Source organism: Psammomys obesus, unplaced genomic scaffold (assembly GCF_907164565.1).
Source record: "Psammomys obesus unplaced genomic scaffold, mPsaObe1.curated_primary_1811, whole genome shotgun sequence".
Classification (NCBI taxonomy): Eukaryota; Metazoa; Chordata; class Mammalia; order Rodentia; family Muridae; genus Psammomys; species Psammomys obesus.
This window is the reverse complement of record NW_026593286.1, coordinates 42,582,853-42,605,540: the sequence shown is the minus strand read 5'-3', so window position 1 is coordinate 42,605,540 and position 22,688 is coordinate 42,582,853.

Below are 22,688 nucleotides of genomic sequence, written 5' to 3'. Positions count from 1 at the left end.
CATAACAACAGACACTGACGAAATCCAAAAAATCATTAGGTCATACTTCAAATGCCTGTATTCCTCAAAATTGGGTAATCTAAATGAAATGGACAATTTTCTGGATAGATTCCACTTACCAAAGTTAAATCAAGATCAAGTAAACAAGTTAAATAGTCCTATAACCCCTAAGGAAATAGAAACAGCCATTAAAAGTTTCTCATTAAAAAAAAAAAAAAAAGGCAAAGGGTTTCAGCACAGAATTCTACCAGACTTTCAAAGAAGAGGTAAGACCAATACTCTGATACTCCTCAAACTATTACACAAAACAGAAACAGAAAGAACATTCCAAACACATTCTGTAAGGCTATAGTCACCCTGATACCTAAACCACACAAAGATTAAAAAAATAAAAAGAAAAAAAGAAAGGAGAATTTCATACTAATTTTATTCCTGAACATTGCTGCAAAAATACTCAATAAAATACTCAAACCGTATCCAAGAACACATCAAAAATATCATCCACCATGATCAAATAGTTTTCATCCCAGGCATGCAGGGTGGTTCAATATACAAAAATCCATCAACATAATCCACCATTAAAATAAACAGAATAAAAACACATGATCATCTTATTAGATGCTGAAAAGGCATTTGACAAAATCCAACACCCCTTCATGATAAAAAGTCTTGGAAAGATCAGGGTTACAAGGTACATACCTAAATATAATAAAGGCAATATACAACAAGCTTATTGCCAACATCAAATTAAATGGAGAGAAACTTAAAGCAATTGCATTAAAATCAGGGACAAGACATAGCTGCCCACTCTCACCATATCTCTTCAATAAAGTGCTTGAATTCCTTGCCAGAACAAATAAGATGACTAAAGTAACTCAAGGGGATACAAATTGGAAAGCAAAAAATTAAAGTATTGCTATTTACAGATAATATGATAGTATACATGAGTGACCCAAAAAAAAATCTACAAGAGAATTCCTACAGCTGATTAACACCTTCAGCAAAGTGGCTGGATACAAAGTTAATTTAAAAAAAAAATCTGTATTCCTCTTGTATACAAATGACAAAGAGGCTGAGAGAGAAATTAGGGAAACAACACTCTTCACAATAACAACAAATAATATAAAGTAACTTGGTGTAACTCTAACCAAGTTAGTCAAAGACCTGTATGACAAGAACTTCAGGTCTCTGAAGAAAGAAATTGAGAAAGGTATCAAAAGATGGGAAGCTCACTCATGCTCATGAATTGGTAGGATTAACACAGTAAAAACGGCCATTTTACCAAAAGCAATCTACAGATTCAATACAATATGAATAAAAATACCGAAACAATTTTTTGTAAACCTTGAAAGAACAATTCTCAACTTCTTATGGAAAAACAAAAAACTCAGATAGTGAAAATAATCCTGTACAATAAAAGATCTTTTGGAGAGATCTCCATCCCTGATTTCAAGCTGTACTACAGAACAATAGTAATAAAAACTGCATGGTACTGACATAAAAACAGACTAGTTGATAAATAGATTTTAATTGAAGACCCAGAAATAAACCCAAGTACCTATGGACAAATGATTTTGACAAAGAAGCTAAAACCATGCAACGGAAAAAAGATAGCATCTTCAACAAATGATGCTGGTCTAACTGTATGTCTACATATAGAAAAATGCAAATAGATCCATACTTATCACTCTGCACAAAACTAAAGTCCAAGTGGATCAAAGACCTCAACATAAAACCAGACACACTAAACTTGTTAGAAGAAAAAGTGGAGAAGAGCCTAGAACTCATTGGCACAGGAGACAACTTCCTGAACAGAACATCAACAGCACAGGCTCTAAGATCAACAATTAATAAATGGGACCTCATGAAACTGAAAAGCTTCTGTAAAGCAAAGGACACCATCATCAGAACAAAATGAATGCCTACAGATTGGGAAAAGATCTGCACTAAAGCTACATCTGACAAAGGGCTAATATCTAAAATATATAGAGACCTCAAGAATTTAAACATCAACAAACCAAATAAATTAATTTAAAATGGGTATATAGTTAAATGTAGAATTCTCAACAGATGAATATCAAATGGCTGAGAAGTACTTTTAAAATGCTCAACATCCTTAGTCATCAGGGAAATGCAAATCAAAACTACTGAGATTCTCTAACACCCATCAGAATTGCTAAGATCAAAAACTCAATTGACAAAACATGCTGCAGAGAATGTGGAGAAAGGGGAACCCTCCTCCACTGCTGGTGGGAGTGCAAATTTGTACACCACTGTGGAAATCAATCTGGAGGTTTCTCATAAAATTGGGAATAGCGCTTCCTCAAGACCCAGCTATACAACTCCTGGACATAACACCCAAAAGATGTTCCACCATGTAACAAAGACACTTGCTCAACTGTGTTCATAGCAGCTTTATTTGTAATAGCCAGACTCTGGAGACAACCTAAATGTCCTTCAATCAAAGAATGGGTAAAGAAATTGTAGTACATTTACAAATATACTACTCGGCTATTAAAAAGAATGACATCATGAAATTTGCAGGCAAATGGGTGGAAAAGATCATTATGAGTGAAGTAACCCAGACACAGAAAGACAAACATTGGTATGTACTCACTTATAAGTGGATTTTAGCTATAAAGAACAGGATAACAATACTACAACTCACAGACCCAAATAAGATAAGTAACAAGGAGGATCCAAGGGAGAATGCTTAACTCCTACTCAAAAGTAGAACAGAGGAAAGTGCTCCAAGAGAAGGAACAGGGTAAGAGAGGGAGCATGGAGAGAAATCAAAATCAATACCAGAAATGGAGAGAGTGGGGGCAGGAAGAGAGAGGTCTTCCAGAAGGAAGAGAAACCTTGGGTGAGGACTTCTCTGTGACAACCTAGAGACCTACATCCAAGTAGGCTCCTGGGAGGATATGAGGGTGACTGTAGCTGAGACTTCTAGTAACAGGGAACATGGAAACTGAAGAGGTCACCCTCTAACTAGACACAACTAGTGGACGGAGGAGAATACCAGCCCACCCACAAAAACTTTGACCCAAAATTTACCCTACCTACTAGATGTACAGGGACAAAAATAAAGCAGAGATTGAGGAAATGCCCAACCAATGACTCAACTCACCCCATGGGAGACAGCCCACCCCTGACACGATTAATGATACTCTGCTGTGCTTAGTATGAGAGCTTAGCATAACTGTCCACTGAGTGGTTCCACCCCTCAGCAGATGGAAACAGATGCAGAGACCCACAATCAAACACTGGATATAGTGCAGGGAGTCTTGTGGAAGAGTCAGGTGAAGGACAGAAGGACCCAGATGGGACAGGAGTTCCTCAAGAAGAGCAACAGAGACAACTAACCAGGGACTGGAGAGGGGGGTGCCATGCTGTGGAGACTGGAGTAGCAACAGAGGACCATGAGTCGACTGGACCTAGCCCCCTACACAGATGTAGCTAATGGGCGTCTCAGTTCTTATACTGGTTCCCTAGTAAGGGGAATCAGGTCTGAGTCTGACATGGACTTTGTTGCCTGCTTTTCGATCACTTTCCCCAGGTAACCCTGGTGGGGTTACCTCACCAGGCCACAGGGCAAAAGGACGCGCTCACTCCCGATGTGACTTGATATGCTGGGGTGGGTGGGTAAGGAAGCTCCCTTGCTCTGAAGAGTAGGGGAAGGGGGCGAGGGAAAACAAGGAGGGAGGGTATAACAGGGAAGAGAGGATGGAGGGGCTATGGATATTAAAAGGAATAAATTTAAATTTAAATTAAAAAAGAAAAAATATGTGACAAATGAAAGAATTTGGCTTAGAAACTATTTTTTTTTAATTCTAGACTGCTTAAAGGTAAGAACCTATATAAATAAAGACAAATGACCATATGGGTTATGGGAAAATGGAAAGAATGGGGCTTTAATTAGGAGGAGAAGAGACAGACAAACAAAAAAGGAAGAAAAGAAGTAAAATAATGGGAATGATATCTGAAATGTTATAAGGAATAATAATAATACATAAGTCTGTGCATAAACTACAATATAGGCTAAAAATGCTTCCTCCAAGAGCCAAAGGTCATCTAATAAAAACACCAACACAAAGCATGAGAAGCCGTCTTTTGAATAGTTGGTCAGGGCTGTCCAAGATTCCCCAGACATTACAAGCCATTGCTATTGCCCTGGGTTGCCCTACAGAGGTGAACAGTAAATGTTGCAAAAGACATCATGGGCTGGAATTGACCCGAAAGTCTCCTCCCTGAAGACTAGTTGTCACTGTACCAAAAGGTGCTATGCAAGCTTCCAAAGGAGGGAAACAATCAACAGTCCTACTCAGCTATAATGCCTATAAGCCACATTAATGACCACCTCGGTATAACCCTACAGGTAAAGTAGAGGCACACACATGCCTTGGCAGTAATCAATATCTCTCTAGTTGGATTTGAGACCAGCTCAACAAAAGGGAAATCATGCCTAGTACAGGAATCTACCCAACTACCCATGGCTGTAAAGTTGTGGATCTTGGAAAATATCTTAGAGTTACTATTGCTGTGATGAAACACAATGACCAAAACCACATAGGGAAGAAAAGGTTTACTTGGGTTGAAGGAAGACAGGAACTCAAACAAAGAAACTTAGAGGCAGGAAACTGATGCAGAGGCCATAGAGGGGTGTTGCTGACCTGCTTGCTTACCATGGCTTGCTCAGCCTGCTTTCTTATAGGAACACCAGCCTAGTGATGGCACAACCTACATGGCTTGGCCCTCCGATAGCAACTACTAATTAAGAAAGTGCCAGGATCAGTGATGGATGCCTATAATCCCAGCATTGAGGGAGGTAGAGGTAAGTGGATCTCTGTTACTTCGAGGCCAGCCTGGTCTACAAAGCAAGTCCAGAACAACCAAAGCTACAAGAGAAACCCTGTCTCGAAAAACAAATAAATAAAAAGTGCCCTACAGCCAGATCTTGGGGAAGTATTTTCTCACTTAAAGTTCCCTGCTTTCAGATAACAGCTGTGTCAAGTGGACAAAACTAGCCAGCACACAAAGAGAAACTACAACCACCACTTTACTATGCCCAGTGTAATCCTTAAATTACATTCTAAATGTGTGTCCTTTTATCCAGATACTTGTAGTCTCCACCCCTCAGTATGGAAACTTTTCTTTGCAACAGATGGAGACCATTAAAGAAAAGCACAACCAATCAAAATGCAGATTTGTGGATTCCAGTCCCAAGGGATATGTCTACAATACAACTGAGGCTCAGAGAACATTGAGGAAGATGTAGCAGACAGATTTTAAGATGAGAGAGTTTGTTTTAAGATTGTGTTTCCTAGGGATGTCAGAAGCAGCACCCATTAAATCTCACCAACATGACGGCCTAAACATAAAGTGAACAAGGACAACCACAACAAAGAAGCTGATGAGGATTCAGTGGGATGATCAAAGTAGGTCTCAATCCTACACAACGAACTACAGATAACTAAGGAATGCTGAGAATTGAAAAATAATCCTCTTTATGGAAGAGCACACCAATATGGTTCTACAATATCAGCCCTGAAAACATACTTAGAAGTAACGTTGTACAGACTGTACAGGTTGTACATATTTATGTAGGAGTGTGTGTGTGCGTGTGTGTGTGTGTGTGTGTGTGTGTGTGTATGTAAAGAAAAAGAGTCCATGAATTTAAAAAAGAACAAGGAAGTGTATATAGAAAGTTTGCAGGGAGAAAGAGAAAGAAGATACAATGTCATATTAAAATTATATATAAAAATAAAAAATAAAAGAAATATTTTATATAAATATTGTCAGTGTTAAAGGGCATTAGTAAGCAACAATTATTTCTACTGTCACTTAAAGGTTTAGATGTATCTTACACACTGAAGACTGTGAAGTTAGGGTGATGTATTGTATTACTGGCAACAATGACACAGCTGAAACCAAAGAGTCAACTACAGCTAGAGTTTTGCCATTTCTATTTCTTGTGATTGTCTGGGGGAGGTAGTTTGATTGAAGGACCTGATTCTGTCTGGCCCATTTGTAACAGTAAAAATAGTTGACTCTTACATTAAGTATGACTGCAGAGTCATGGTGTGACAGTGTCACCTGTGTAAATAAAACAAGAATGTCCAGAGCAATTTAGCAGTATAGTAATGATACTTACAATAATCTAGCAGCTAATTCATAAAATGTTGCATTATGAAAAAACACAATCATCTATGTATGGTATATTCCAAGGTGCACTGACATAAGGCTGATACTGTCCCATTTGTCGGAATCACAGAGTTTTGATTTTCAATGCTAAATAGAGCAGAGTGGCACTGAGTAAACAAGGACAGCTGCTCTCCTAGGAGGAAAGTGTCAAATAAAAGTCTTAAGCTATGAGTTGTACAAATTACACATCCTGAGGTTTTTAAAAAATGTATCAGAAGTATTCGTGGAATACAGATTTACCACATTTTTTTGTAAGGAGTAAAATTAAGGAAGGATTTTTGTGTACATAACTGAATATGTAGTACCATGGTTTTTCGGTGTGTTGCATTCAATGTTCAGCCCTGAATGGAAATAAGATGTGATCCTGTGCTAATACCATATGTTCTCTCACGTGGATCTCGTGTACACAAACACACACACACACACACACACACACACACACACACGAGTTGGGAGTAATGAACTAGAAAGAAGACTGTAACAGAGCAAGATTATAAGGGGACAGAACGAACAGAAAACATGAATATTTATGAACACAAAAGGAAACTGTTAGGGGTCAGGATGTGACCAACAACAAAGATTTGGGTGGTGAGGAAGGGGAATGAAGAGAGATGAGTAGCAATAAAGTATGCGCTACAGCCAGTGAGGGAGGGAGTAGGGTGAGCTCTCCCAGCTACTGCAGACAGTGAGAGAGTGAAGAGGTTAGGAGAGAGGGAGGTCATCACCCCCACACCCATGCCTCCTCACAGCAGATGGTGGCAGAGCCAGCTCTTCTGTGCTCTCACCCATGGGACTGGGTCATCCACCCTACACAGAGAGAGGCCTACTGTGGTGCTGCCAAAGAGGGACAGAGCCAGCTCATCCAGCCCCTCAGTAGCTGTACCACTTGAACGACTGGTCCCTGCACCTTGACTGGGCAGCACAGTGGAGCTGGCTTTGGAGACATGGGTGCAAGTGAGCCAGGCCCGAGGGCATGAGATCAACAGAGATGCCCCTGCTTCCTGCCAATGGCAGCACTGGGTACCCTAGCTGGAGCAGTGCTAAAAAGCTTGCCCTACTTGTGTGGATAAGAAAGAACCATTGAGCTGAACAGCACAGCTACCGTCCAGGCCCATTTCCAAGGCTGATTTGGCCCACCCTCAAAATCTCAATAGTCTGCAAATGGTTGTTCTGCCTGAAAGATCCAGTCCTGCTGACCCAAACCTGCAGGATCTCCATCGCACAAGGCAACAACAAGATAACAGGGAGAAGGCCCGGTGAGGATCCAATAATGTTGGTTGGTGTCACAGAAGCCAGAGTTCTCAAACCAGACCAATGGCTCATTGCAATGAACATTTGCAAGTTAAGATTTGTGGACCAAGGGATATACTGTGGGACTCACTGTGACATACTACAGCTTTCACAAGGAAACGCTTTCTCTGCTTTGTTTTTTTGTGGGGGTTTTGGTTTTTGTTTTGTTTCGGGGGGGTTCTTTTGTGGTTTTGTATGTGTGTGTGTATATTTATTTAGGGGGCAAGTTGCAAGGGTGAAGGGTAAATATGAGGAAGATGAGTTGGACTAGGAAACATGATGTGAAAATCAAAAAGAATCAATAAAAAGGTTTTTTTTTAAGAATAAATAAACACCTTCAGCAAAGTGGCAGGATACAAAATTAACTAAAAAAACAAAACAAAACAAAACAAAAAACAGTAGCCCTTCTGTATACAAAAGACAAAAGGGCTGAGAAAGAAATTAGGGAAACAACATCCTTCACAATAGCCACAAAGAACATAAAGTACCTTGGTGTAACCTTAACCAAGCAAATCAAAGACTTGTATGAAAAATATTTCAAGTCTTTATAGAAAAGAATTGGAAGAAGATATCAGAAGATAGAAAGATCTCCCATGCTCATAGCTTGGCAGGATTAACACAGTAAAAATGGCCATCTTACCAAAAGCAATCTACAGATTCAATGCAATTCCCATCAAATTACCAACATAATTCTTTACAGACCTGGAAAGAAAAATTCTCTACTTCATATGGAATAACAAAAAACCTAGAATTGCTAAAACAATCCTCTACAATAAAATATCTTCTGGAGGTATCTCCATCCCTGATCTTAAGCTGTACTATAGAGCAACAGTAATAAAAACTGCATGGTACTGGCATAGAAACAGAATGGTGAATCAATGGAACTGAACAGAAGACCCAGAAATAAACCCACACCCTTATGGACACCTGATCTTTGACAAAGATGCCAAAACCATTCAATGGAAAAAAGATAGCATCATTTTTCAACAAATTCATTCAATAAATGGTGCTGGTCTAACTATATGTCTACATGTAGAAAAATGCAAATAGATCCATGCTTGTCACCCTGTACAAAACTAAAGTCCAAGTGGATCAAAGACCTCAACATAAAACCAGACACATTAAATCGATTAGAAGAAAAAGTGGGGAAGAGCCTAGAACTCATTGGCACAGGAGACAACTTCCTGAACAGAACACCAACAGCACAGGCTCTAAGAGCAACAATCAATAAATGGGACCTCATGAAACTGAAAAGCTTCTGTAAAGCAAAGGACACTGTCATCAAAACGAAACGACTGCCTACAGATTAGGAAAGAATCTTCACCAACCCTATATCTGACAGAGGGCTAATATCCAGTATATATAAAGAACTAAAGAAGCTGAAAAGCAACGAACCAAGTAATCCAATTAAAAATTAGGGAACAGAGCTAAACAGAGAATTCTCAATAGAGGAATATCGAATGGCAGAGAAACACTTAAAGAAATGCTCAACATCATTAGCCATTAGGGAAATGCAAATCAAAACGACCCTGAGATTTCACCTTACACCTGTCAGAACGACTAAGATCAAAAACTCAAGTGACAACACATGCTAGAGAGGATGTGGAGAAAGGAGAACCCTTCTCCACTACTGGTAGGAATGTAAACTTGTACAACCACTCTGGAAATCAAACTGGCACTTTCTCAGTCAACTAGGAATAGCGCTTCCTCAAGATCCAGTTATACCACTCCTAGGCATATATCCAAAAGAGGCTCAAGTACACAAAAAGGACATTTGCTCAACCATGTTTGTAGCAGCTTTATTTGTAATAGCCAGAAGCTGGAAACAGCCCAGATGCCCCTCAACTGAAGAATGGATGCAGAAACTGTGGTACATCTACACAATGGAATATTACTCTGCAATGAAAAATAAGGAAATCATAAAATTTGCAGGTAAATGGTAGGAGCAGGAAAGGATCATCCTGAGTGAGCTGTCCCAGAAGCAGAAAGACACATACGGTATATACTCACTCATATAGACATGTAATATAGGATAAACCTACTAAAATCTATACATCTAAAGTAACTAGTTAAGAGAGAGGACTAAAATGCTCAATCCCCATCCAGAAAGGCAAAAAGGAAGGACATCAGAAGAAGAAGATAACAGGAAACCAGCTAAGAACCTGCCACAGAGGGCCTCTGAAAGGCTCTGCCCTGCAGACTATCAAAGCAGATGCTGAGACTTATGGCCAACTGTTGGGCAGAGTGCATGGAATCTTATGTAAGAAGTGGGAAATAGTAAGATCTGGAGAGGACAGGAACCCCACAAGGAGAGCAACAGAATCAGAAAATTTGAACACAGGGGTTTTCCCAGAGTCGTACTCCAACCAAGTACCATGCATGGAGATAACCTAGAACCCTTGCACAGATGTAGCCCATAGCAGTTCAGTGTCCAAGTGGGTTACATAGTAATGGGAAGAGGGGATGCCTCTGACAATCTGATTGGCCTGCTCTTTGATCACCTCTCCCTGAGGGGGGAGCAGCCTTACCAGGCCACAGAAGATGACAATGCAACCACTCCTGATGAGACCTGATAGACTAAGATCAGAAGGAAGGAGAGGAGGACCTCCCCTATCAGTGGACTTAGGGAGGGGCATTCGTGAAGAAGAGGGAGGCAGGGTGGGATTGGGAGGGGAGGAGGGAGGGGCTTATGGGGGGATACAAAGTGAATAAAGTGTAATTAATAAAAAAAAGAAAAACAAACAAACAAAAAATAAATAAATAAAAAGAAAAAGAATAAAGTTATTTTTTAAATGGTACTATAAATCCCATTACTTTCTATACTAACGTTAGAAAACAATAGTTTTTAAAATAAACAAAAAAGAGCAAACATATGCTCTGGTATTTGTTATGTCACAGAACAGACATCACCTCTGAACCTACATATTTTTGAACTGCTGAGTAAAAATTCAGAGTTTAGTGTGGTGTCACAAACCTATAATCCTAGCAGTTGCCAGGTGGAGGCAGGAAATTCAAAACCGACCAGGGGTACACAGAAAGTTCCTGTTAAAAAAAAAAAAAAAAGATTCTACTCCCCAGAGAAGATGTAAGAACAAAGTTAGCGAGTAGAAAACATGGGAAACAACTAAGCAGAGCCAATGACTCAGTATGTATTCATAAAGAGATGTTAATTTAAGTCTTTCTGAGACAGCTAGTAGAATATGCATTTTATCTCAGCCACAGAAAACTTGCTTTCACTGCAGTAAAACATTTAGGATTTACTTCAGGGTTCTTTAAATTTGTACTGTTAAAATTTAGATGACTTAATGGATATATTTCTAGCTTATTTGTGTACAAACAGTAAACAAAAGTTTTTCCCCTTACAGGATGCTATGCTGATATGCTTCTGGTTACTAAATATTTAAATTTAATTTCAATGACAAGGCTGTTGACTTGTAAGGTCAACTTGTAAGATCAAGTCAATAAGCCTGTGGCTCCTAGTACATCTGTACAAACAAGATTTATGTCCTGAATTCACACCTATGTCACTGAAGCTAGGACTTGGCAAGAGGTAAATTTTGGAGCAGATCAATTAGTACCAAATGCTATGACTTCATATTTTGTGAGAGTTGGCATACTGTAAAAAAAAAAAAAAAAAAAAAAAAAAAAAATTTTTTAGAGTTGGAATAATATAAAAAAAAAAAAAAAAAAAAAAAAATTCATATGCTATGCTTGGCACTAACTTCAGAATACCACAAAATGTTCTGGATCATTTCATAGCAAAATTAATTTCTGTATTACCTCACTCTCTCCCCCAAACCATGCCATTATGTTCAAGTTAAGCAGATAGTAATATCTCAGCTGGGAATATATGACTGGTGTAATTCCTATGATAGTCTTTCAGTCCCACGCATTACAGCTCAGTTATACTAAGAATTCCTTTCAACAAATCTTTATTAATCATCTTCTACACTACAAATCAGGCTGATCTGTAGAGGTAGAGAGGAAGATAAGTGTTGTCTACTGACCAAATATTCAGGGTCAAAGGGGAAAAGGAACCTCAACATAAATCCTGAAGAGTAAAGTCCCGCAATGTAGGAAAATCTTTCTGTTTTTCACTTTCCAAAATGAGAGTGCATTCTTCCACTCACACTAACATTCCTGTTTTCTGGCCTCCTGCCTAGTGAAATTTCTTTATTACTCTTTCTGCCAAGCGTTTTGCACACCCACAAGTACTCATACCCCAGAGAATATTTTCCATAAAGGACAATGCTGAGAAGTTTTTCAATTTCAGATCTTGGAGTATTTGACTAATTTTGAACTGGTTTTTTTTGTACAGGATGAGAAATAAGGATATGTTTTCAATTTTCTACAGGGAGATATCCAGTTTACACAGTATCATTCTTTTAAGATAAAATCTTTTCCTGTGTCAGTTTGTGGTAATACATACTTGTTTTTGAGTTCTCTGTTCAACATCTATTTTTATGCCTATAGAATGCTGTAAATGTATGTTGTTATCTGAAGATAACACTGTCTGTATTATACTTTTAAAACTATGCTTTTTTATGCTCAAGATTGAATTGGCTATTTAGGGTCTTCTGTATTTTCATGTAAATTTTTAATTTTTTTCTAGTTTTATGAATGTCTAATTAATTAGATAGGGATTGAACAGTATCCTTGCTTTTCATGAGAATTTAATGATACTAGTTCTCAGTATGCAGTAACACATGAGGATTTTTTTTCATCTAGTATTTTATATTTCTTCATTGTTTTATAGTTTTCATTATGAATAAACCTTTCATCACCTTGGATACTGTTATTCCTATGTTTCTAGTAAGGGTAGAATCCACAGTGATTCACTCCTGATTCACTCCGGCCACTGAATCAGGTGGAGTGTATGCAGATCATCACCTCTTCCTCGGCAACTCCAAATACAATCCCCCAATCTCATCCACAGTTCTGCTGCAGAAAACTTGCTGCAGCCTCCCTTGCCACCTTCTTCTATCACCAGCGGATGACACAGATCTTTTTCTCCTAGCCATCCCCCCTTATTGCCTTATCCCAGCCCCAGCCCAGCAGGCAGTCCCTGAAAACCACTATCCAGGGAAGCAAATAGGTGACTGCAAACATTTACCTCTCCCTCCACTCCCCCAAGTCCAATCCCTGTGCCTCTGCAGTCTCATCCCTAGCTGTGTAGCAGACCTTCTGCTATGGCTTCTCTTCATAACCTGTTCCCATTCCCAGTGGACTAAACAGACCCTTGGTGGAGCACCATGCTTTCCCCCCTCCTGTGTACATCCTATGCCCTACCCTGTAGACCAACTCCATTCACAAGTGTCAGCTCCAATACCTAGAAATATATTTTACCTGGCCACACCTAATCAGGATCCCAGAAGAATTTCCTACCAGGCAACAAATAGCCACCACACTCTCCTAAGAACCAGGAAGAAAACAGAAACCAAGGAACAAAACACCTACTCAACAAAGACAGATATCAGCACTTAGCATTACAATTTTCCCAATTCCAGATACCTAGAATCTAGCATTAAAACACAATCAATAATAGGTAGGACACGAGAAAGAGAGTCTAAATTGGAGGCCTTGGTCAGGCTCTTCCCCTGGGGGAATCCCATAGAAGAGAGAGCAGAAAGACTGTAGGAGTCCAAGGGGATGGAGGACACCAAGAGAACATGGCCCACTGACTTAACTAAGTGCTGCACATTCAGGCTCACAAAGACTGGATGGCAAGCACAAGGCCTGCAGCAATCTGTACCAGGTCCTCTGCTTGTATGTTGTGGCTGTTAGCTTGGTATCTTTGTGGTACTCCTAACTGTGGGAGACAGCAGGTGTGTCTGACTCTTTTGTCTGCTCTGGAGACCCTTTTTCTCCTGTTGCGTTGCCTCACCTAGCCTCAGTAGGAGGACCTTTTTATTTTGTTTTCTCACATTTGAATGTTGTTTCTTGGCAACCTGCTCTTTTTTGAGGGGAGAAAAAGGTGGAATGAATCTGGGGGAAAGAAGTGATGGGGAGCTGGGGAGAGTGGAGAGAGGGTAAACTGTAGTAAGAATGTATTCCATAGTGGAGAAGAATCTATTTCAGATTTCAGGTGTGTGTGTATGTGTTCCTTAAAAAAAAAGAATCAGGACAATATGTATCCACTAGAGCTCAGCAACCCTGCCACAGCAGGCCTTGAATGTTCCAACATAGCTGACGCACAAGAAAAAGCCCTTAAACTGGCCTTTACAAATGTCATAGAAGTTCTTAAAGAATCAATGACGAAATCTAGGAAAACACAAGCAAACACTGAAAGGAAATAAATAAAACAGTTCAAATTTTCAAAGCAAAAATAAAATCAATTAAAAAAATAAACAGAAAAATCTGGAAATGAAAAAATTTAGGAATTCGAACAGAACCTCAGAGGGAAACCTCACCAACAGAATACAACAGGTAAAAGAGATTATCTCAGGCATTAAGAACACAATAGAAAAACAAATACCTTGGTAAAAGTAAGTGTTAAATCTGAAAAACTCCTTACAAAAAACATCCAGGAAATCTAAGATATTATGAAAATACCAAATGTAAGAATAATAGGAATAGAGGAAGACAAGGAATCCTAGGTTAAAGGCACAGGAAATACTTTCAACAAAATTATAGAAGAAAAATGTCCTATCATAAAGAAGAAGATACACTGAACTTGATAAAAGTGAAAATGGTGAATAGCATTGAACTCATTAGCATACAAAAGACATTCTGAATAGAACATCATTAAAACAGGAAATATGATTGATAATTATTGAATGGGACCTCATGAAACTGAGAATTTTCTGCAGGACAATAGATACCATCAATAGGACAAAATGGCAAATCACAGAAAGGAAAAAGATTTTTACCAACTATACAATCAAAGAAGGTTAATATCCAAATTATATAGAGAACTCAAAAAATAAATATCAAAAAAAAAAAATAACTCAGTGAAAACTTAGGATACAGACCTAAACCAAGAATTCTCAAAAGAGAAAACTCAAATGGCTGAGACACATATAAATGAATGTTCAACAGCATTATCTATCAGGGAAATGCAAATAAAACCCACTTTGAGATTTCATCTTACACCCATCAGAATGGCTAAGATCAATAACACAAGCGACAGCTCATGCTGGCAAGGATTGTGGAGTAAGAGGAACCCTCCTGCACTGATTGCCTGTGGGAGTACTGTATAGGTAGCTACTATGTCAATCAGTGTTGTGGTTCTTCAGGAAGATGGGAATTGGTCTACCTCAAGATCATATACCCAAGAGACACTTCATCCCAACACAAAGACACTTGCTCAACTATGTTCACTGCTGCTTTATTCATAATAGCCAGTAAATGGAAACAACCAAGATGTCTCCAAAAGAGGAATGAATAGAGAAAATGTGGTAACAGGAGGAGCATGTGGGGAGGAGGAGAGTATAGAAAAATGAGGAAGGGAATACAGAAAGGACCTCCTAAAATAAAGGACCTTCTCTGGGGCAGCCCTGAAACTTAATACAGAAGAATCTTCCTAAAATATGGACATATATGAAAGTGATCTAACTGAAACTGCCAAATAAGGAGGGCAATTGTCCATCTTGTCGCAAAATGAAGATTCCAGTCTCAGAATTAAGTTACATCTGATTGAGTTGTTAGCCAAGGGGGTCTCATAGATATCCCCATCAACCAAGGCTATTGCCAAGACTGTAGCTTGCTCTCCACAGTCTAACAGCAACTGTGTCACTCTGTGTGTCTCTCCCCAGCCCTCTCTCAGATCACTGCTGGTCGGTGACAAATGGTGCCGAAACCCGGGAACCTGAGACGGAAGACCAATTGAGGCAAGTTATACAGACCACAGAAGCGTGAGCAAAGCAACTGACCAGGGTAATGTCGGGTGGCTGTCAGGGGCAGGGAACTAGTAAGATGGGATCTATCAGATCTCTTAAATAGGTTTTTAAGACACAGAGAATTAGAGTTGGTGTCCTCTGTCTGTGTTGCTCTGTCTCTCTCTCTCCCCAGCCCTCTCTCAGGTGGTATTCAGGTATCACTGCTTGTCAGTGACAAGCAAGGACTGAAGACAACTGTTAGCATTTATTTTAAAATGCCATGCACACAAAGAGTTTATTCAGGGAAGGAAAGGGGAAGAGAGTTAGGGCATTAGTGAGCCATGAGGGCAGAGAGACAGATAGGGGCAGAGGGACTCCCTGACAGAGAAACAAAAGCAGAGAGAGCAAGAGAGTGACAAAGTGTCGGGTTGGTCCTTTTATAGCTTTTGTGTGTGGCTGAACCTTGTCTGTCAGGTGTGTCTGCCACACACCTGGCCGGAGACACATGATTACATCATTGGTTACTAGCCAAACCAGAAGCAGGCTGCCTATATGCTAAGGACATAGCTCATTGAACATGGAGAAGTCAAATCAGGGCCTATGCAGAGCCTCCAAATGTTCATTCTAGTATTTTTGGTGCAGGAGGATACTCTGCATGCTACCAAATGAAAAACATAAACTTCAAACCAGCCATAAGCCCTTTGAGCTACAATGGTGGTTTGCCTGTGAGATATACTGGAACAATGGTGGCATAAAACTTGTAGGAGTAAACAACCAACATCTGAGTTGACTTAAGGTTCATTCCATAAGACGAGACCTATGTCCAACACTGCTTGGATTACCAAGAACCAGAGACTAGATAGCCCAGGGACCTAGAATAAAACCAATATGGGGGAAAGGGAAGTTATAATGTAACAATGCAGCAGTGAGATAGTATTCTTCTATACTCATAGAGCAGTGTCTTGCCTCATCAGAGAAGCTTCCTTCTATAGTAGATAAGAACAAATAAAGGGACCCATAGACAGATATTTTGCAAAGAATGAGTGGCCTTGGGGCATTCAACACTACTAGAAAATTGTCTATCAAGTTTTCCCCGTCAGGGCTCAGGGAACCTCACAGAAGAGGAGGTAGAATGAGTGTTGAAAGACAAGAAAACAAGGTTCTCTTGGTTCTCAAGGTTCTCTCTCTCTCACATGGTCAAAGCTCGTATGAACTCACCGAGACCAAGTCAGATGCACAGGGCCTGAACAGGTCTGCACCACATCCTCTGAATATAAATTATGCTTAGTTTAGTGGAATTTTATGGGAATACTGAGTGTCCAGAAGAGTGGATCTCTGTTTCTTCTTCCTTTTTTTGGACTCTTTCCTTCTAGTTTTTTTTTTTTTGTCTTGTCCAACTCCAATGACTAAGATTACTTAAAAACAAAGCATTTAATTAGGGGCTTGCTTAGAATTTCAGAGTGTGAGTCCATGACCATCATGGTGTTGAGCAGGCAAGCAAGCATGGCACTAAAGCTTACATCTTATTCACAAGTTGAGAAGTGGGGAGGAAATGGGCCTGGCATGGACTTTTGAAACCTCAAAACTCATCCCCAATGCCATACCTCCTCTAGCAAGGTCACACCTCCTAACCCTTTCCAAAACATCTCCACCAACTAGGGACGAAACATTCAATTATATGAGCCTATGGGGGGCATTCTCATTCAAACCACCATCACTGGATTCTTTGGTTTGGTGACAGTGTCTGAGCCTACATGCTTCTGCAACCAAATTTGACCTCAGTTTCCTTAGATCCAAAACAAAACCTTTTTAATTAATATCAGCGATCAGTAAAATGGAGGTTCCCTTTGGATAAATGGAGTTTCCCTATGTTCAAGCTTCTCTTCTTTGATCCAAGCCTTCCATCTCTCTTTGCTCTCCAAAAAAGTTTCAAATGTACACCTAAAAGAAATTTTCTCCATAGTCTACTTACCTTTGTCTTCTGCCTATATATATATGTTCCAGGGTCCTGCCAGCCAAATGTGTTTCCTGCATCCATGACAGTGCCAAAGCAGCTACCACAGGTGTTCCAGTCTGACCACACAGACTGCATCAAGCTGGACCTGCACTTTTCCTACCAGCCACAGATGTTCTCACAGACCACGGAGAGCATCAAAACAGCCTGTTCTTCCTGGGCTTGGCCAGCATTTCAGTGTTTTGACCTCCCTACAGCCGCCCTAGAGTCAGCAGGAAGTAGCCAGAAGAGATTCTTCAAGCTTTGTCATTTATTATCAACAAAGGCTGGAATGGTGTGCTTCATGCCCAAGACAGGTAGCTCCAGGTTCTCCCAGCATTCCTCAGCCCCTATCTGCTGCAGTGTGTGGCTGGCAAACTTCACCCTCTACCCTGAACTTTCCAGGGCAGGGGCTTCCCCTCTTCTTCACCCTGTAATCTGGACATTCTAGTGCTCATTCTCTCTCTCTCTCTCTCTCTCTCTCTCTCCCCTTGCATAGCAACCAAGAGCTGCTTCCAATGAACCTACATTTATATATTTTAACTTGCCTTACATAAGAAGCACCCCAACATCCTCATTCTTGCCTTGCCATCCCTCATTTTCTTAATTAAACAAAAAGGGAGGGATGTTATGCTATGCAGGCAATGCAACTGGCCTGCCTTTAGGGTTTTGACAACGTCCTATGTCAGTACATGAGTCCTATGACATCATCTGGGCCAGGTACTTAGTGGCCAGTCTGCCACTCCCTCCCTCTTTCTCTCCCTCTCTCTTGCTCTCTCCCCTCTCTCTGTCAAGGTGACCCATCCCTCTCTCCCTCTCTTTTTTTTCTTCCTTCCCTCTCTCTCTCTCCATCTCCATCCAATAAATATATTTTATACCAGATCTGCCATATGCATGGTGTATTTTTAAATATATCCCAACACACTTAACCACATGGACATAAATAAATATAAAATAAATCTTTAGGGGCTGAATATATGCTATAAGGAGTTGCTGTTGGCAGTTGGTAGTTGGAGGGAGGGAAAATTTTTTCTTTATTTTGTAGTATATCACCCATAAGTTCACCATACTTCAGCTATGTGCATAAGGACAGCACTTCCTGAACTCAGTAGGTTACATTTTTTTAATTTTTTAATTTAATTTAATTTAATTTAAATTAATTTAATTTAATTTTAATTTTAATTTATTTTTTGTAATTTATTCATTCCACATCCTAATTGTAGCCTCTCCCTTGTCTCCTTCTGGTCTCACTCTCCCTCCCTTTTCTCCCTTACCCCCTTTTCCTAGTCCTAAGAAAGGGGGAGCCCTCCTCCCCTACCATCTGACCCCAGCCTATCAAGTCTCATCAGGACTGTCTGCATCCACTTCCTCTGTGGCCTGGCAAGACCACCCCATCAAGGGAAAGTGATCAAGAAGCAGGCAACAAAGTCCATGTCAGAGACAGTCCCTGCTTCCCTTACTAGGGAACCAACATGGAGACTGAGCTGCCATGGGCTACATCTGAGCAGGGAGTGTAGGTCCTCTCCATGCATGGTCCTTGGTTGGTGCATCAGTCTCTGCAGCCCCCCCTGAGCCCAGATTTGTTGGCTTTGTTGGTCTTTTTGTGGAGCTCCTGTCCCCTCCAGGTCCTTCTATCCCCCCACTCTTTCTTATGACTCCCTGCACTCTGCCCAAAGCTTGGCTGTGAGTCTCAGAATTTTCTTCAATTCTCTGCTGGATGGAGTTTTTCAGAGAACATCTATGATAGACTTCTACCCTGTTCCCTCTCTTCAACCACTTCCAGTGTCTGTTCTGTTTGCCCTTTTGAATGAGAATTAAGCATCCTCCCTAGGGTCCTCCTTGTTACTTAGCTTCTTTAGGTCTGTGGACTGTAGCATGGTTTTCCTGTATTATATGGCTAGTATCTACTTATAAGTAAGTATATACCATGCTTGTCTTTCTGGGTCTGGATTACCTCACTCGGGATGATCTTTTCCAGATTCATCCTTTTTAAGACAGGATTTCTCTGTGTAGCCTTGGCTGTCCTGAACTCACCTTATAGACCAGGCTGGCCTTGAACTCACAGATATCTGCCTGCCTCTGCCTTCCCAAGTGCTGGAATTTCAAGCGTGTGCCATCACACCCAGATCAGTTAATTTTTTAATTAATTAAAAATTAAGATGTGAAGTTGGAGAGAGATGTGATGAGGATTCTTCAGAGAGTTGTAGGGAAGGGCTGAGTGGTGGATATAATCAAGATACACTGGTTACATCTATGACCTTTTCAAAGAATAAAAATAAAATTAAGTTTAAAAAACATAAAGAGCTAAAAAATATGTTTAGACATGAAGCTTAATTTAATCACCCAAATTCATATATCCTGAAAATAAACCTTGATGTTCTGGGAAAGCTGCTGTGATGTTCTAAGAATGAGCACCCTTCAACTCTGCTCATAAATTTTGATATATTCAGAACTAGAAATATGTGCAAAATGGAGGCAACACCTGCTCAAAAACATCAGTCATCCATCCTCTCTACAGGGCAAGAAAGCCCTTCTGTGGCCCTTCATTTCACTACCTTTCATATCACCGAGCCATTATCTATCCTTTTGAACTCTTTTTATAAAAAAAAAAAAAAAAAAAATGAGAGTTTGGATGTTCTTACTCTGTGGCAAGGAAAGTTCTTCCTCCAGCCTTACAGGACAAATATATTCTCACTTTCCTTGATTTAAGAAGCAAACCATTTTCCATCATCACCGGCATCTTACGACCATCTATAACTCCTAAACTATAACAGCTTTAGTCCCAGCCTTGCAGCAGTTGGAGGTGGAAAAGAAAGAAAAGGATAAGAATTTACTGCCATGGTAATAGTGACAAACATGGTAAATCATACACAGCACATAGCCCACAGTGTGGTTAAGTGTTTGAAGGACCATCTGTTTTCTAACTCTGCCTGGGGGTCTTGCTAAAAGCAGCAATGAATCATCTGATCACCTGGGCAGTTTCGAGATCCACTCCAAGAGAATCCTTGGGAGATGTCACCTCCATGCATGCGAGAAAAGGTGCATGCAGGAAGCCCTCATACAGGCTGCCTCAGAGTTGTGCCCTGTTACTGCTGCTTTCTGCACAGTATTCTTTCTTGTCTTAGCAAGGAGACTAAAGCAAGTGTTTGTGGATCTGCTCCATAGCATCGGATATGTACCCCTAGAGTCACAGTCTCTCACTGGTGCTTCTTACAGAGAACCCAAAAACAACTCAGTTCTATCTGGGACTCCATTCCATAGGTCTAAAAGCATGAAGATTTTTCCTGCCTTGAATCAAGTGATGTCTGTTTTATTCTTTAACATTTAAAAAATAAGTAAAAAGGAACTAATGCCTAAATGGTAATCAATTTCACTCTGGAAGTATCTGGGAAATTTCATTTTACACATTTTTCTTAAATTGCATTTTAATCTTTCAACCAGCTCAAACACTTGCTAGAGGACTAGAAGTCTGTCTGTCTATATTCTATTTCCCATCTCTACTCTGTTTTTGTGGCTCCCATTCACAACCAGAGATAAACATGAGTCATTGCGATTTACTGTCTTTCTGCTGTCTGCTGGGTGAAGAGAGCTTGGTGAGAAATGCTGGGTATAACAGGACAATTCAAAGTGGACCCCCCCCACCAGACCACGCCAACCAACACAAACAAGGATTAGCCATAGAGTGAGAACCGAACCCTTCAATAACTATCCTTCTAGCCCTGGAACTTCACTTTGCTCTGCTATTTCTAGTTCAAAGGTAGCTTGTTAAGTGCTATTGCTCTGCACCAGGATCCTCTCAATGTTTCTGTCACAGTGGTGAGACATCCTAAGATCTGGCTCTTCATAAAAATGCAGGACTTTCATCAGCATAAGCTCCCTGACACCCACCTGCCCTTACGGCCTTAAAAGACATTCTATTTCATGTGCTGAATTTACACCCTTTTCCAGCAGTACCTGTTACATCCCCCATCAGTGAAGCCCTTTCTCTGCATTCTGTCTTGTTAGTCAGAATGAATACCCACTTGTTCACACTTTCTAGTGACAACATCTCATGACAAGCAATCCCATATAATGGCTTAAATCTATACTGATCATTACTGTGCTAAGGGAATTTCCTGCAGCAGAAAATTTAACATGTTCCTGAACACTGGATGCAGACTTAACCTGCACAAAGCAGACAAAGCAATGTCTAATGTAGACAGCTGCAGGATATGGATTGAATGTGGGCTTTACCCTGCATGCAATAGACAACACAGTGTGTTGACTTTTTTTTTTTTTAACAAACCTACTTTATTTGTTGTTATTAAATGTTTCTACCTTACTTTCAATACCCCAGCACTGGGTAGGAGGGAAAGAAGGTTAGTAGGGACAGGGAGCAGAGTTCTCCCTGCTACTTCTTGCTGGGTAGGGTCGTAGGATTCTCTTGGGGGCAATACTGATATCTGTCTCCAGAAATCCAGAAGTTCAGGTCATCAGTAAATCAGCAAACAGCAAGTGAAGCAGCAGGATGAACCAGCAGCCAGCAGGCCTCCTCCAAGCAGCCACACCTGCTTCCCCTGGGCTGTCATATTCATACCTCTCAAAGTCCTCAGAATTCAACTAATTCCACCTAGCAAAGACCACACTCGACACAGAACACTTAACAGGTGTTAAAATTCCCCAACTTGGAATTTTAACAAAAACATGTTTACATATCACAAACCAAAATGTCCACAACAGTAATGTCTAATGTAGATGGCTACAAGATATGGATTGAATGTGAGCCTTAACCTTACACAAGTAGACAAAGCAAGGACTAATGTAGGTAGCTGCAGGATATGGACTGAATGCAGATGTCAACCTGTACACAGTAGACAATGCAATGTCTACTTTAGATTGAAGTGGGATATGGATTGAATGTGGGCCTTGACCTGCACACAGTAGACAATGCAGTGTCTGATGCAGGATAGCTGCAGGACATAGATTAAGAAACACTGGAAAAATTTTGAAAAAGGAAGAAACATGTTTTTGGTTCTCCATAAAAAGATAAAAAGATTTTTTTTTTATTCTCAAATACATCATTGGAGCTTCCTTTATTTAGTTGTGCCATGAACTTTTTTTCTTTTTTTATATTTATTTTAATTTTATTAATTATACTTTATTCACTTTGTATCCTCCCATAAACTACTCCCTCCTCCCCTCCTAATCCCACCTTCCCTCCCTCTTCTCCACGCATGTTCCTCCCCAAGTCCGCTGATAGGGGAGATCTTACTCTCCTTCCTTCTGATCCTAGTCTATCAGATCTCATCAGGAGTGGCTGCATTGTCATATTCTGTGGCTTGGTAAGGCTGCTCCCCCTCAGGGGGAGGTGATCAAAGAGCAGGCCAATCAGTTCATGTCAGAGG